This window comes from Hakea prostrata, chromosome 8 (genome assembly GCF_041222555.1).
Source record: "Hakea prostrata isolate BN-2017 chromosome 8, UWA_Hpros_2, whole genome shotgun sequence".
NCBI lineage: Eukaryota > Viridiplantae > Streptophyta > Magnoliopsida > Proteales > Proteaceae > Hakea > Hakea prostrata.
In genome coordinates, this window is record NC_142607.1 from 5,949,770 (window position 1) to 5,968,071 (window position 18,302).

Below are 18,302 nucleotides of genomic sequence, written 5' to 3' on the forward strand. Positions count from 1 at the left end.
AATTGGATCCGGTCATACCCGAATACCCGTGGGAGTGATACACTACAAGACCAAGGTTCCGTGACAATTCCATACAAATACATGATATAGCATAAATTCAAGGACCAGAGTAAATCAAGTTTAAATATCAAATCATGAAATCTGAAATATTATGATTACAATTATCCATGTCTAAGATCAAATAAATAGACATCAGAGTTCAAAAGAAAAGAATATTTGTTTGCAACGGAAAAAGTTTAAGAATCCTGATAAAAGATACCTTCACCTTTCTCAAATGGTATCAAAGTATAAATATAAAATAGTGTCACAAATGACACCAAAGAGTCCCTAAGCACAATGTCTCTACTAGAAGTTGGCTCCATAGGAGCAATCTTGGCACAAGCACGAAGCTTCATGAGCTTCCACTTCTTCTCCAATCGCTCCCTCAAGGAAATCTCCCTGCGACGGATCCTCCATTTGAATGGAGTCCTCATAACCTGTAGGGTAGTCTAAAGAAACATACACATATAAAGGAATGAGTTCCAAAGAACTCAGTGAGGTCAACTCAACAATCATGTCATGCATTCATTCTTAATTTCCACATTGCATATGTAAGCTAATGATATAATTAATGATAAAATATGATAAATGCATGGTTTTGATGATGTGCCCCTAGCTCTATCATGAAGTCTCTATAGTAGACATGCATTAAGTTAAACACCAATCTCTTTTGGGCGGTCTCAGTCATTCTCCCTCAACAAGATACGTTTATTGGATTCTCCGTAGTTATTGGGTAAAGTCATGTCAAGCCATGGTTGGGGTATAAGTCACTACTCTCTCACATCACCGTTTGACATGAGATTTGGAGTGTGTTAGGGATAACTCTAGGCCCAATGCAAAATCATATGGTCTCATACTACATATGGTCCGGATATCTCCCCTCATGCCTAGTGCCCTTTTGGTTCGATAACCTTCCAACATATGAATGATATCGTCAATGGGAGGCATCTGTTGGATGTTCCTTAACCCAATGGTCATCCACATATAATGGACAAGATGCTCTCCATGTCCTCTCATGTGTTGGTTATCGATCTTGAATACCTAGGAGCCCTTATCTGTTATATGCAACCCTATCATTCTATGATGACAGTGGGTCTGCTTGACACACAGGACCTAACCATTGACATTACGGGTTAATCGGCTTCAATACCCCTACTAGAAGGATAGTAACACTCATAGGGATATCTAGCCCAACACTTCTAGACACTTAGCATTTGTGTACCTAGATCTAGATGCATCCATATAAGGTCACTAGGGTAATGGGCGGACCCACAACCCTAGTTGGTAAATTAGAACAAGAGAATCAATCTCAACCAATATCATTCATCCTCATACATTCTCATTCATTCTCATATCACCAATATAATATTCAAAAAGAAAGAACAATAATCATTCACATGTTCTTACCTTTCGTTAACCCAAAGTCACACACAATCAAATAATAATAGATATAAAAAATAAAGCAAGATATCATCAATGAAATTGAAATAATGATGTTAAAACATACAAGACATGGTTAGTTTATTCCTCACCTTTTGATTTGGGTTTCATTCTCCAAAGTCCCAAATTTCACTCAAGAGTCGGTGATTATACTCAAAATAGTCATTTCTCAATGATTCCATGATGATCCGGGTCTCACGCATCTTCATGTGGATGGAATCCGAGATTCTTCTTGGTTTCTCCTCCTCTCTAAGCTTTAGCCACACTCTAGCATTAGAAAATGCGTGTAAAAGTAAATAGAGGCTTCAAATAGGGTTTTAAACTCGGATTCTCAAAATTGCCAAGAAATTGGGGATGCGTGGTTGACCTAGATTGATCGACCAGCCCTTGGTTGATCCCTCAACCAAGTTCCAATTTCGGTGATTCTTGGCTTGAATGAAAGGCCTTTCAAATATCTAAGTTTGGGTATATTTACCTTGTCATTCGGATTCTCCATCTTTGGTTTCCGGATGTACCAATATCGCCTTTTAATCCCTTCATGATTGATCTTCTCTTTCCTCTTAAATTCTAGGAGAGGTGTCGAGTCATCACTAGGGTCATCCACTAGCATTGGGTCCATATCCTAACCTTTGGGCTTTACTCAAATGGCCCACAGTTGTTGCCGACTCGAGTTCCGGGTTCACGGTCTCAAAACTATGGGTTAAAGGGTTAGAAATCTGGGGGATTTCATAGGAGACCCTTTAGGTAGTGTCAAAGCAAGGTTTAATTCCTCCCATTTCAATTAGGTAGCTTGTTCATTGGGCAGTTGGCCCTGTTCATGAACCCAAAAAAAAAAATAAAAAAAATCCTAATATCTATACCTTAAAACTCTCTAGTTGTAATCCAAAATTTTAACATTTATCCTATTTTAGTGATATTTTTTGAAACAATGAAACATGGTAAATGCTTTTTCTTGTACTTTTTCAAATATACAACTCCCAAAAGTTTAGCTTATTTCTCTTTTCATAACTATTATGTTATAGAAATTATTGTGAACATTCCCATTTTTCCCCCAAATTTCTCTACAAAAATTTTTGGGTTTGTCCTAACTCCAATCTTCATCAAGTTTAAAATTTTAAATTCCTAAAATTGAGCCATATTCTCCTTTAATTAATATTGACCCCAATTCTATTGTTATATCCCAATTTTCTCAACTTTCAGCCAAATTCTTCTACCCAAAAGAATTTGGAAGATTAATAGTCATTTATACAACATGGGCTATCATGCACAACTTGCCCCTAACCAGGTTCAAGAGATCTCATGTAGTGGAGGTTCTTGACCTTCTCTCTACATCAAATAATATTGACTCCCTAAATGGATGTAGATGCGAATTTTGAAGCAAATTTCGGTTATCCATTTACACCGCTAGGTATAATGTTACAATGATATAGTATAGGTCTCTATTACAACATTCTAGATCATACATGTGGCTAGGCTAATGCACCTCAATATCCCCCTCAAACGCAGCCGAGTGCAAGGCCAAGTTTGCTACATAGAACCTCAAATTCCTTACGAGGAAGAGGCTTAGTAGACATATGGGCCAATTGATGGTGAGAAGAAACAAAACTAGTAACCAAATGACCAAGTGCCACCTTCTCCTTACAAAATGGTAATCAAATTCGATATGTTTGGTTTGAGCATGAAAAATAGGATTAATAATCATATGCAAGGCACCAACATTATCACAAAAAAGAATAACTGGGCAAGGTTGAGGAACTCTAATATCTTGAAAGGTAAAAGCTAATCCAAGTAAGTTCAGCTATAGTGGGACACCATGGCACAATACTCCACTTCAATACTAGATATGGATACTACGGGCTGCTTTTTAGCACTCCAGGAAATGCAATTATTTCCTAAGAATGTACAGCAGCCCGTTGTGGAACAACATGTAGTAGGACCCCTAGCCCACTTGGCATCAGAGAAGCCATATAACTAAAAGGAACTATGCTAACGTACTCGTAAACCAAAGTCAAGTGTCCATTTAACATGATGAAGGATGCACTTGAGAAGCATAAAATTTGTCACAGTTGGAAATATTGTACCAAATAAGATAATTTGGGCCTAGTGATGGTATAATACTATATAGACCACCAACTAAACTGCAAAACAATGTAATATCAAAACTAAAACTTATAGAAGAGCATTGCACTATGGGAGAACTCACAGCTTGGGCTTCATCCAAGTGGGCTCGCCAAAGTAAGTCTTTTGCATACTTAATGTCTCCACCCGATGGTATCGGATCCGCACTGACTACCGTGGATGTGATCCACAGTCACAAGATCAAGTTACAACCACAGTAATAATGCACACAAAACCATAATCAAGAGCAAAAAGATAGTAAGTCCATCAATAAATGAGAATAGTAAATGTCAAAAATCCCAAAATGAATATCAAAGGTAGTCTATAAGCGGAAGTGAAGGAAACTATCTAACTAAGGTTTACATTTATTCTTAAGTTCCTCATAGGTCTTTTGCTCAAAACATTCTATAAAAGCTGTCATTAGACCATTTTTAATCTCATATTCCTAGCAGCGAGCTATCATGACTAGGAGCCATAAGAGCACTCCAGACATCCACACGAAAGGTTGTGCACATTATAGCCAACTCCCACTGGTGCCTCCGGTACATCTTCTGTGACACCCCACCCAATGGTATTGGATCCACCCTAACAACCCATGGGTTTGATCCACAACCATAATATTTTAGTTACACTATCATTAATAAATAAGACACACAATTCCATAATCAACAGTAAAACGAATAGTTCAATAATTAATAAAGGTATAAAGGTTTCCAAAATCTCAAAAATAATGGATACCAAGCGAATCAAATAAGAAAAATGTTTTGGTGGAAGCAAAATAAAAAAGTAATGTATCATTACGGTTTATAGTTGTATTTAAGCATTTTATCAATTTTCTCCTCTAGTCGCTCTAAAACGGGGTTATAAGACCCTCTTTCATCCCTTTATCCCAATGGCAAACAACTAGAGATCTATTCCCATCAATGAGTGCCATAAGAGCACTCCATGAATCCACAGAAAGCTTCGTGTTCATCGTAACCAAATCCCATTTGTGTCAATATCTCTTCAGTGGGGTTCTCCCATAGATACAAGCTTCTTCTATTCCTGCATAACCATCTGAGCAAAAAAAAAAAAAAAAAAAAAAAAAAAAAGAAAAGGAAATCACAAGGAATGAGTTTCAACGAACTCAGTAAGGCAACAATCATATACATATACCATAATCACATAGGAATAAAGAGATGAATAAATGGAATGCTATGTTATAAATGCATTTAAGAATTCTAACTATGCAAGCCTCTATCTAGGTAGACATGCATTAAGATATACACCAACCCTCCTCTAGGTAGGTCTCATCACTTTGATTCTTTATGACACCCAAGCCATCTTTGGAATCCCAGGTTAGGGGTAAGGTCCACATCATCAACCATGGCTGGGGTTTAAGTCCACACTCTCTTACCACAACCATTGGTCTGAATACTAGTGCAAGTCAGAGATTTTAAACCCAGTGCAAGATCATATGGTAACACACTACATGTGGTCCAGATACTTTTCTTCATGCTTAATGCCCTTTTGGTCTAGTATCCTTCTCCACCTAGGAATGCTAATCTCACAAAACCCAAGCCCTTTTTTGGACAACATTCCTTAACCATATGATCAACCACATATGTTGGTGCAGATGCCTCTCATGTCTCCTAACAATCCAAGCCGTCTTTTGGATGCCCATGAGCCCAACCCTAGCATATGCAATTTTATCATTGCATGATAATAGTGGGCCTATGTCTTCTCACGACACCAAGCCGTCTTTTGGATGCCCACATGACCCAACCGCTACCATCATAAGTTACTTGGCTTCAATACTATTGCCGAAAGGGTAGTAGCATGTGTGGGTAACCTAACCATGCATCTAGACATCCTAGTCATGAAGGACAACAACTATGAAATGTGCTAGGAACACCAGAGAAAATGTCCCATACCATAGCCCCTGATGTACCAAGCTAGGAATATCAAGCCAGGTATTCCCCAATTATAATTGCACCAATCAACATCATTCCACAACATGAAAAGAAATAAAAAATAATGAACATCATTCATGGTTCATAATTAACAAGTAGACATGCATAACAACAATTACAACAAGTTATAGAGTCATTGACATGCTTAGAATAATAAATGGATCAACATATCAAACGATCTAACTATATATGTAATTGTGTCCTAACCTGACTTAGCGAAAAAGTACGGATAAACATGTTAAGTCCTCACAACTAACAACTTCAGTAGATTCCAGAAAACCCCTAAATTATGTTCATAAGGTTACCTTAGAGCTTAGGAATCAAATTGAGTAGAAACAACCTCAAAACAGGTTTTGGAACCTAACAGGATGCTTAAGCAGGTTGCTTGAGGTGGTTGGTTAAATCGAATGCCTTAGGTGACCTCCTTAAGCAATTGCCATTTTTTTGGGTGGTTTTTCCAAGTTCGAAATTCATACTTTTGATCATCCATCTTCGATAGATTTTGGGATGATCTCAAGTGTAAATCATGTTCTTAAAGCACTACAAAAGCCTCTTCAATAATGAGAAAATGAAAAACAAAAGCCTAACATAGGTTTGGAAATAGAAATAATTCTTGAGAGTATCCGCCATTAAAATAGATATGAGATCTATTCTCCCAACGATCGGATCGAAAATGATAGAAATAATAATTATTCATTTCCCAATCAATTTTCAACAGAGATTCGAGAGAAAAACTACTCTCTAAGATAAAAAGAATGATATAGTAAAGAGAGTACTCTAACTAACCTTCTCTAGAGTTCAATGATCAACCAAGTCTTTGCGAAACTCTCCGCAAATCGAGGTCTTCTTCTTCCTCAAGTAATCTAGAGCATTAAAATAATGCAAAATTAGGTTTCAAGGACCTTAAATAGGGTGTCAGGGGGCAAAATAGGAATTTTTGGGCAAAATTTTCAATCAACTGCTTTAAGTAACCACCCCTAGTACTTTTCAGTACTTGGGCAATGAAATCTCCTATGATCCTAACCCAGAAACCCATATTGTAGGTCTGAGAACCCGGGACATGAGTAGAAGGCAACTATAAGCAATCCAATTTGAGACCATTGGATTAGAATTTGAACCAATGGAAGTGGATGGTGTAGATGATGAATTTGAAACTTTGCTAAGTTTTGAAAGAAGAACTGACTCGAACATTTACTAGGTTGGGAAAATGGATTAAGAGTTTGTGATGACACGTTTGGAAGGTAAGAAACACCCTTGAAAATGTTCTTGGATCAATTTCAGGGGTATGGATCTCCCAGGGCGACCCGGCCGAACCATACTACTGCCCACGAGTAAAAAAGTAGTTTGGGGATTTCAACGTTTTAAACTCCTATTTAATGATTTCTTTGATCTAAAACGTGTTATTTCACTCATAAGCTGTCAGAGAACGTCTAAGAACTCGTGGCAAAGAGAGAGAATATTGTGGAGATCATCCAAAGAGCCTTCCTTTCACAAACTGATTTTTCCTAAGGCTAGTATATTCTTTCTTCTTCTAGTTATCTTCCTTTGATTCTTTGTCTTTAGTGGATCCTTGTGGAGAGATCCTTAGTTAGAAGAGACCTAAACCCTACCTTTTTTTTTTGCTTTAGAGTAATCCCTCAATCACTTTATTCTACATTTTCTTTTCGGATAGATTTAAGAGAAGACCTATTTGTGTTTCATTAGGTTTTCGATTTGATTTGAGTTTGGGAATGATTTCTACTGTTAGACCTTGTTGTTAGGAGTTTTTTAATCAACTTTTATTGTTTTGGAAGAAGTTTAGAACGTTACCAAATCCCGTAGCTTATAGTGTACTGGAGAAGATTATGTCTATACTCGGACATGGGTCTCCCTAGGCGAACCATATGGGGGACTATTCAGGCGACCTATACCCCCCATGGGTCTCCCGACCGGGGTCTCCCCAATCAACCCCTACTAGACACTATATGAGCAACCCATACCCCCTAGGTTGATTGACCAGGGACTCTCCGAGCAACCTATACGATTATTGTTCATGCAACCCATACCCCCTGGGTTGATTGGTCAGGGTCTCCCCAGGCCACCCATACCTAAGGGTGTTAATACGGTACCGAAACCGTTTAACCGTACCGTTTAAAACCTCACCGTACCGTATTGATTCATATTCGGTATACCGAAACTGTTTTCTAGAATTTGGTACAGTACGGTTTTGGTTTCAGACGGTATACCATCAGTACATACCGTATACCATACCAAATTAATGAATACCAATACAGTACAAAATACCGTTTATGTACCATTTTCATACCGTATTTAAGGTTAGTTTTGTAATTTTAGTTTAAACTATAAACCCTAATAGGTTAATAACCATAACTCCCAAAATCCCTTTGTCTTACATTTTTGTTCCTCTCTACAGCTGCTGGAATAAGAGATGAAACCGGGTAACAGTTGGTAAATGTAGAATTAGCTATAAAACTAGTGATTCCATTTTTCTGCATGTCAAAATTTATAATTCTCTAATGCTTCTTCTTTTTCTTCTTCTTTTTTGATGGAAACTAGGGAGGTCAAATCACAATGAATGGGCAGCTCAGTAATTACCAAGCTGCAGTGAATAGAGTGGTAAACTTACTTGGAGATGAGAATGCAGCAGCAAACCACCTAAGCAAATGCATCTACTTAGTTGGGATGGGTAGCAATGACTACCTTAACATTTACTTCATGCCATTGTTTTACTCTTCAAGCCATGAATACACTCCAGAATAATTTGCTGATGTTCTTATCGAGCAATACTCTCAACAATTAAGGGTCAGTAGAACTAATCCGTTTACCATAATTAACACTTACTAATTTTTTTGTCAGAGTCATTAATTAATGGATTCTTAACGGTCCTTTAATTTTCCTTGTTTTCTAACTACAGACTTTATACAACTATGGAGCAAGGAAGGTAGTTCTGGTAGGAATAGGCCAGATAGGGTGTAGCCCAAGTGAACTTGCACAGTACAGTCCTGATGGCCAAACATGTGTGGAGAGAATCAATAGTGCAAATCAAATGTTCAATGACAAGCTAATATCTCTTGTTGATGACTTTAACAACAATTTACCAGGCACAAAATTTATCTACATAAATGCTTATGGGATTTTCGATGATATATTGCATAGAGCTTCATCTTATGGTAACTTAATATAGTCCATCTTTGTAGATCCATTAATATATTCTCTTTGGATTTTGTAATTACAAAATTTGAATTTCTTGTTTGTTGGTCTGTTTGATTTTCAGGTTTTACTGTTACAAATAGAGGGTGCTGCGACACTGGGAGAAATAATGGTCAGATTACATGTCTTCCTCTTCAAACTCCATGTCCAAATAGGAATGAGTATATCTTCTGGGATGCATTTTCATCCAATTGATGCTGCGAATGCGATCATTGGAAGGAGATCATACAGTGCTGCATCTCCATCTGATGCTTACCCCATGGATATCAGCAGATTAGCTTAGGCCTAAATTCTTGATATTCTAGGTGAATTATTATAAGAAGATTGCACCATTTTAAGGGGGGTGGGTGTTTAAATTGTTGATATTCTAGCTGAATTATAATAAGAAGATTTGCAAATTTCCAAGCATTTTTTTGTTTAAGTAAGTTTTTGTCATACCAATTTTATACCAAAATCATGACATACCATATACTTAACTGTTCCATTTTTGTTGTACCGATTTCATACCAAAACCGTACCAAACCATTTTCAAAATACCGTTTTCATATTGTACCATATAAATTTAGTACAGTATGGTTTCGGTATGACGGTTTGAAATGCGGTACAGTACCGTACCGAATTACCGATACTATACCGTATTGACACCCTTACCCATACCTGTTACTATTCATGAGACCTATACCAAATGGCTTTCGTTTTCTTTTTCAACGTAGGACTTCTAGAGTTGTTTCCAAAATTTTACTAGCATTTAAATAAGATTAATTGGGACATGATAAAACACTTTTTCGTTTCTTTTGAAGGAGTACAACTCACTTGCAAGGTGAGAGAATTCATTTATTTATGCTTATCTTTGATTCCTAATACGATATTGGACTTATGTATTAAGTTGTATGCTATTGCTTAAAGACTTCTATATTTTTGCAAAGATCTGAAAATTGTGAAATCATATGTGTCTACTGAATTACAGGTGTCATTGTTGAGGCAAAATAAAAATGGATTTGAATTGGGGTTGTGGTACAACCATTGCCCTAGGAACCTTAGTATGGACATGTCACTTAAAATGCATTCTTAGGATGTCTATTTGCATGGTTAGGAATACCACTAACATGTTATGATCCTAGCGGCATGGGAATTGAGGCCGAGTGCCCTATGGCAATGGTACTTGGTTGGTGTGTGCCCAAGAATGCGAGAAGCATGTGAGGACACAACATTGCCGTGTGGGCCATTCATTGGTAAGGTTGCATATAATAGGCTTGGGCTCGTGGGTGCCCAAGAAGGTGAGAAGCATGAGGGGACACAAGAGCTTCCTGCCCATTATATGTGGATGACCAATAGGGTTATGGGTGCATAGTTCAGGTTGGTTGGTGCCACAGGATACAACAACCCTAGACTTGGGAGGATACTGAACTACGAAGGCGATAAGCATGAGGGGAGGTATGTGGACCTTGAGTAATATGCTAAAATATATGACTTGCATTGGGTTAGGCTTTTCCCTAACATGCATGCATCAATACTCATGCCAATGGTGTGGTGAGAGAATGGTGACCTAAATCATAACCAATGTTGATGATGTGGACTATATCCCTATAATTAGGATCCGAGAAGGATCAGAGTGACAAGACCTACCCAGAGGAGGCTGGTGTTATATCTTAATGCATATCTACCAAGATAGAGACCTGCATTGGTTAGAGTAGGGAGCATTATCTCATCATTGCATAGTCTTATCACTTCATATCATATCAACATATAATTATTATTATCTCATGTTTGAATGATGGATATGCCTATTTATTTGAATTACTTGTTGAGTTCTTTGGAACTCATCCCTCGTGATTTGTTGTTTCATATTTTATTCCAGATCCAGATGCTTCGACATTTCAAGATTATGAGATGCCAACGACTAATTTGTACAAAAACACTCTTTGATGTAATTCCTTAGAAGATTTCTATTCTTTCCTTCCAATTTAACTTTTCATTTGGGGATCAGCTTTATACCAGTTTTGGTTTCGCTTCTAATTATTGTTTTGAGATCCTTCTGAGATCATTGATTTCTTATGATATCTATTCTTTTAATATTGGACTTTTGATTTATCCTTGCTCGTGATTGTGATATTATGTGGATTAGTATGGATGTGACTTGAAACTGGATCTTGTGACGTGGATCACTCCGTCAAGTATTCGAGTAAATGGATATCGGCTAGATGGATGTGATATGGGTGCTTAGCACTCCCGGTTGATCCTTAGCATTGGTACAACCTTAATCAACATCTAGAGGGTTCTTACCTTGCTCATTGACAACATCAAAACTTTACTTTCTCATATTGGATATCCACCTATCCAATCCATCCGGGTTTCGATTGGTTCTTCTTTCAGTTCCAAGTATGGCAAGTTCTTCATCTTCTTCATCCAGATCCATAGGCTCTAGGGCCGAAACATGGGGTTTGATTCTGATGGCCCACAACTTCTTTCGACTAGTGGCTCGGGTACTCGGCTTGCAATTCGGATTTCGGGTTAGGATTATGGGGCTTATTACACCTTCAATGGTGATCTCCCCTTGGGAAATCCAGCCCAAACCTAGCCAGGGCACCCTATCTGGTTTGGGTAAAGAAGGGTTAGTTTGAATGTTGACTTTAAAGTTGGACCGATTTGATCAGCGTTGCTAGACCCTTTTGGTGACGATTTGGTGTCGGAACCCAAGCCCATGGACATTGTCGATGATGCCCTCACTTGAGAGCATTGTCGGGTAGTTGAATCTGCGCACCGAAGAGGGGAATAGTTGAAATACCTAATGAACCCGGCCAATCCGATATATTTCCCGAGACTAGACTCTAATGGACTTCCAGGAGAAAACCCCACCAATTTGACCCCAATAACCTCCAAATCCTTGTCCGAAGTGCTGAACATGGCAAACCGCTGCGCATCGAAGAAGATGAGCCATTTGGTGAACCTAATGAACCCAATCTTGATCCGAAGGTATTCGGAAACTAGACTCTTGATTGACTCGAGAAGAAAACCACAATTGACCGAAGCCCTCGAATCCGTTGAACGGCGAGGGACCAGGGATGGACCAAGACAATCCAAGACAAGGGGAATACAAGGCGCTCTCATTTAAGCCTAATCTCGGGATTACGCTCATGCCTCCAAGCGGAAGAGTTAGAACCAACTAATCAATTCCCTTGCATGGTGATCTCTCACAAGACTGAAGAATCCCTCGCATCAAAGGAGTCACCTTCTCCATCTGATTTTCTTTTTTAATCGCTGGTGAGATCAGGAAGAAGAGATGCACTCGCAACCATCCACCCAGATCTCATCGTTCCTGAGATCTATGATCATCATCATGATCTCAACAAGGAATCTTGAAAACCCAACCCAATGAAACCCAACGGGTGAACGAGAACGGAACCTCCCAGTGAGGGAAACCATGGGTAAGTGGAGGTTGATCTAAATTCAATATAATCTCTGTGAAGGAATCATCAATCTCCCTGGATCTAACCAGGGAACAAAGGGTGAAACCAATTCTGGGTTAAATCAAGAACCCATAGAAGATTATCTTCCCATAATGTTTCTATTAACCTAAACAAGATTTTCAAGTCGGGCAACCATCCCTGACAAACCAGAGAGCCAAAAGGGAAAAATTCTTGGGTTAAACCAAGAACCCAACAGACGAGATTTTATCTTCCCAAGATTCTAATACACAAGAAGTCCCGAAGGATCAATCCGACTCAAACAAAGAAGAGGAAAAAGAAGAGAGGAGAGGGAGGGAAGACAAGGAAGAAAGAAGGAGCAAGGAGAGGCGATCAGGACCCAAGGACAGCGTAGGGAGAGGGGCGATCGGGTATCGGATAAGAGAAGGAAGGATTCAACAAAGAGCGGGAAGAAAAGAGAAAGAGAAAGACAGGGGAACAGAGACAAACACCAGAGAAGAAAAGAAGAGGAAAAGAGAAAGGGGAGAGACAAGAGAAGGGAAGGGGGGATTGGGAAGGGAACGACAAGGAAAAGAGGGAGGGGGAGAACCGAACAAGGGCAACCAGGGAGTCAGCGGGGCAGGATAAGAAGACCCGATCGGAAGGGAGAGACGAAGACCGGGAGCAAGGGACAGGGGCAAGAGGAACCAAGGAGAGGACGGAACACAGGGGGGCCAAGGAGGGGCAAGGCAGACGGAGGGGCGAGACGGAGTAACGGAGAGGACAGAGAGGACAAGGGATAACCAAAGGGGAGAGTCGAGGAGGGGGGAAGGAAGGACTCTAGTGGAAGGAAGGAAAGGAGGAGAGGAAGGAGAGGAACGAGGAAAAGAAGAGAGCAGGGAGGCCCCGACAGGGGACAGCCAAAGGGGAGAGAGGGGACAACCCCACCAGAAAGTGAGAAGAAGGGACAACAAGGGAGATATTTAAAGGTGGAGGGAATCCAAGATATCAAAGGGAGGAGGAGGGAACCAAAGAAGAGGGAGACAAAAAAAGAGAAAAAAGAGAGAGAAAACAGGCATAGAGCAGAGGGTCAGAAGGAGGATAAGAGGGCGAAAATGTACAAGGAGACTCAGGTTGGATTCGAGGGATGAGGAAGAAGGTGAAGAAGATAAAGAAGAACAAGAAGAGAGAAGATGAGATTAGATTCGTAGACAAACGAAGCAGAGCAAGAGAAGAGGAGGGAACCGAAAGCATGGACTTACCAACGAATAGAAACCTCGACTTATAAAATACGAACAAGATTTTTTTTGATAGTAGGGAAAGGATAGATCGTTAAACTGATTTTGGGGTGGATCACACTGGATGCGGATAGGTACGGGAGGATGTGACACCCCTAATACGGGGTTTCTTCTGTACCTACATAGTCATATAAGAAATACAAGAAAAATCCACGAGGATGAGTTCCATAGAACTCATTAAGGCAACAATCCACACATACCAGAATAGCATGAAATGCATAATTGATATGAGTGCAATGAAGTTCTAAGTATGCAGTTAATAAGCTAACTATACAAGTCTCTACCTAGGTAGATGCACATTAAGATGAACACCAACTTCCTCTGGGTAGTATCACACAGACCCCTCATGGCACCAAGCTGTCATTTGGGCATCACAACCGAAGTATGGGCTACAAGTCCAATCCGACCATAGTTGGGGCTATAGGGCCACACTCTTTCACCTCGACCATTGGTATGAGTTTGGTGCATGTCGAGGCTATCCTAACCCAATGCAAGGTCATAAAGGTAACATACTACATGTTGTCTAAATACCTTTCCTTATGCCTAGTGCCCTTGTGGCACAGTATCCATATCCACTTGAAGTTTCCAATTCCTCAAGACATGAGTACCGCTTGTCAAATTTGGCACCTTGAAAGTCTATGGTCATCCACATATGTTAGGGTGGATGCCTCTGGTGTTCCCTGACAACACCCAAGCCATCTTTTGGGCACCACCACAAGCCCTACTTGCAACATATGCAATCCTACCATTGCATAATACGACAGTGGGCCTTTGTTTCTTCAAGACACCTAAGCCATCTTTTGGATACCCAGCAAGACCCAACCACTGCCATCACGGTTCACTCGACTTCAATTCCTATGCTGAAGGGATAATAATATATACATGGGTGCCCTAACCATGCATCTAGACATCCTAAGCCTACACCACAACCCTTGATGTATGATATTAGGTACAACAGTAATAAGTAATCATCAATCATACATACAAAGTAAACATTCTTAACAGTAAGTTACAACATACTAAAGTCACTTGGATTATTAAAGAAGACAGCATATCAGACAATCAAGTATAAATGTAATTGTTTCCTTACCTGACTAATGTATAAGATCTGTTATATGAATTAATTCCACACGAACCAACACCTTTAGTAGATCCTTGTAGGTCCTATGGTCATGTTCATATAGTTATATTCATGCTTAAGAGTCAAACATGCCAAATCAATCATCGAAACAAATTCTAAAACAAGGTTGTTTGCTTGAGCCAAGTGGTTGGCCAACCAACTGCCTATAGTAATCGCTTGGTCACTTTGGCAGTTTTTTGGATCCGAAAATCCAACCTCTGACCTCTCATCCAGGTAGGTTTTGGGATGACCGTAGGTTTAGATCATGACCTTGAATCACTGATTAAACATCCCAACTTCAAAAACAAGAAGATCTAATCTAAATCTCAGATCTAGACCTTGAAAACCTTCTTCGAAGGAATCTGCCATTAAAATAGATATAGGATCTATTCTTATAATATGATGTGATTGGGATCAATGGTAATTAATTATTTTCCCAATCAACTCTTCTTGCAGTAGAGGTTTCTCAAGAAAAACATCTCTGAAAACAATAAAATAATGAAGAGAAAGAGAGTATGTGGTCTATTTACCTCTAAGATCTGAAAATCGATGAAGATGCGTGAAAATCTTCACAAGAATAGGTCTTCTTCTGACTTCCATGTGAGCTCTGATTTCTCTGAAGTCCACAACCACCTTTGCAATAAATGACGTGAAAGTAGGGTTTTAAAGGGCTTCAATAGGCATGCCGAGGGCAAAAGGGACAAATCTTTCCATACAGATTCAATCAACCGTTGGGGTGGCGGTTGCTTGGTCAATCGACCTCCCTAAGCAACTTCCCCTTAGTATTGTGCAATACAAGGTTGGTTTGTCACCCCAATTGGTCCCAAACACTAGTACAAGCTTAGGGATCATTTTAAGGGCTCCTACTTGGCTTACTAGAATCCCCAACTTTGTTTCTCTTAAGCTGGAAATCCACCTGCCCAAACCATCAGGATTCTTATTGCATCCTCTTCCAATTCCCAACAAGGCTGGAGCATCACAATCTTCACCATCTAGGTCCATGGGTTCTAGGGTCAAATCATGGGCTTCAATTCAGATGGCCCACAACTTCTTCCCACTGGATGCTCAGGGTTCTCGAACTTGCAATTTGGGTTTCGGATTAGGATCATGGGGTTTATCACACTTAGCCTAGGATAGAGATAGCACAGAGGAAGTTCAAGCAACCTCAATACCAAGGAAAAAAAATGTAAGTCTCCAAGGTCCTTAATTCCAAAAGGAGAACCTAGTTTGCAAATGAAATCCATGAGAAATGTGGAGTTATTTCCGGTGAGAACTATATCATCCACATATAAGAGAAGAAGCACACTTTCCCATTTGCTTTATATGAATAAAGAGCTGTCAAATGAGCTACAAACAAAATCGAATTCCATTAAAAATGAGCTAAACTAATCGAACCAAGCCCTTGGTGCTTGAGGAAGTCCATATAATGACTGATACAATTTAGAAACATCCATGGGCAACTGGATCAATGAATCCAGGGGGTTGATTCACATATACATGAGTGCATAAATATCCATGCATGAATGCATTCTTGACATCCAATTGCCTAATGGCCATTGCAACATGGTGGCAACACTCAACACTAATTAAATGGAATGAACCCGGTTTTGTAATAGCACTAAATATTCAAAAAGATCCACATCCTCTGTTTGTGTAAAACCTTGAGCCACCAAATGTGCCTTAAGTCTCTCCAAGGTCCCATCAGCCTTTAACTTGATTTATTTTTTTTTTTGTGGGATAAAGAAAAAACTATATTACTAAGAAAGGCAATTACATAATTTGGTTAGATCTATTACAGTCCAAGCATTCTTAAGTACTATTGAAGATCTAAATGCTAATTAAGGAAGTGAACCATAATTGTAGAGAAGGGTCTTGGAAGGCACTGATGTTTATATGGTTTATACAAGAAGTTAAGTTTGCCAAAAAAGGGGCATGAGCAATCGGCCATTGAGTGTGCTTTGGATTTCGAAGTAGATCAACTATTCCTTGTAAGTTGCACCATATGTTAGCTAGCTTGACCAAGGAATTGTTGGCTTGATCTATTCCCGTGCAAAGTCCAACTATAACAACCTCCATGATATCTCTATTCCCTGAGCTTATTGTATTGATATATTGAACCTAGCCTCCCAAAAATAGACCCACACTCCATCTTGCAGAGTTTAGTTGTGGATTATGTACCCCTGCACATAACAAAATGGGGGATTGAAACATATTAATAAAATGCATATTTTGGTTGAAACAAGTGGGTGTAGCCATAACATCCATTCTGTCATTGTGGGTTGTGAAGGACTCGGTGGTCCTTCTTATAGTGGGATGTAGCGTGCCACTCCAGAGGGAAATGCAATGTAATACTTTTAAGGGATTGGGTTTATGTTTATTGAAAACCTTTTGGTTTTTCTCTTACCACACATAATAACATGTAATATAAACACATAAAACAACCATTGTTTTGAAATTTTATCAGGGGTAAAAAGTGATAGAAATGAGATATATAAATGTAGAATGGAATGCTGTGCAAGTCCATCCGTTCATAGGCCTAATGGTCTTGCAGCCTAAATTCTTTTGGTCCATTCACAAGAAATGAAATTAAGTGTGCCAAAGTGATTGTACACCATTTCCATAGAAATCACATTTAGTTGATGATCATGATGTCCATTGTGCAAGTATTGTCTTAAATGGAAGTCCTTCATTTAAAATCCGTTAGAAGAATATTTTGAATTTACGGTGAAGAGGTAACTTTCAGAAGTATGTACTTCCACCATGGGCTTAGGGTGGTATCTCGCACATTAACTTTTGATTTTATCAACTCTTGTCTTGCCAGCTTGACTATATAGGGAACTTCCATTACTAGAAATAAGAGATTGTCAAGAGTTAGAGTTAGAGGAAAGGTGTAGAGATGAAAAAAGGTTAGGAAGAGATTGTGACTAAGAAGATACTCTCTTAGCAGGTTATTGTTCGATGTTGCTACTTGTGTCACCGTAGCATTTCTCATCCATACTTCATAATTTTTTTTTTGGGTAATTGAGGAACCTCATACTTCATAATTATGAGGTTCCTCAATTTGAAATTTTTTTGGCTGGTCACTATTGTATTGTATCAATGGATCAAGTCAAAATGATGTTTCCCTTCCATTGCCTACTTTCTTTGCCACCATTTTTCCTAGTAGGGGGAGGATGTTGCAAATGCTATTCCATGTTCATGACCCCTTCTTCAGTTGAACCTTTGGGTTGAAAGAGGTAGCAATAGGAAAGTCCATCTCGCAACTTACTACATTCATATAAGATATCCAAGAAACTAGATACCATATGTGACTGTGTTCTAGAGCATGCATTTCTTCCTTCATGGCAGCATGCCAACCAGGGTGACCCAAAACCGCTTTGACACTATGAAGCTCACAAGGGATATTCGAGACCATGAGGGCATAACAAGGATTGGGTTTTCTAATACCAGCGCGTGCTTGTGTAATCATAGGGTGAACAACAGAACAGGCAACAACCGAACCAAAACCTGGCAAGCCAGCAGATCCACCACTAGTTGTTTTGCTGGACATGGAAAGTGGAAACTGAAGCAATGTTTGGGTCACGAGCAGTTGTTTGTGAAGCAAATGGATTAGTAGTTGGATTTTGAAGCATTATAGCAGGCCCATTAGAACATATTAGAGGTCTATTTTGACTAACAGTGCTTGGACTAGGCAAAGGGTCACTAGCAACAGATGGGCTAG

General features: G+C 39.3%; 1 pseudogene; it reads left to right on the forward strand.

Moving 5' to 3' along the window:
- Window positions 1-3,668: 3,668 nt before the first annotated feature.
- Window positions 3,669-9,042, forward strand: LOC149006499 (GDSL esterase/lipase At5g45670-like; annotated as a pseudogene).
- Window positions 9,043-18,302: the final 9,260 nt, after the last annotated feature.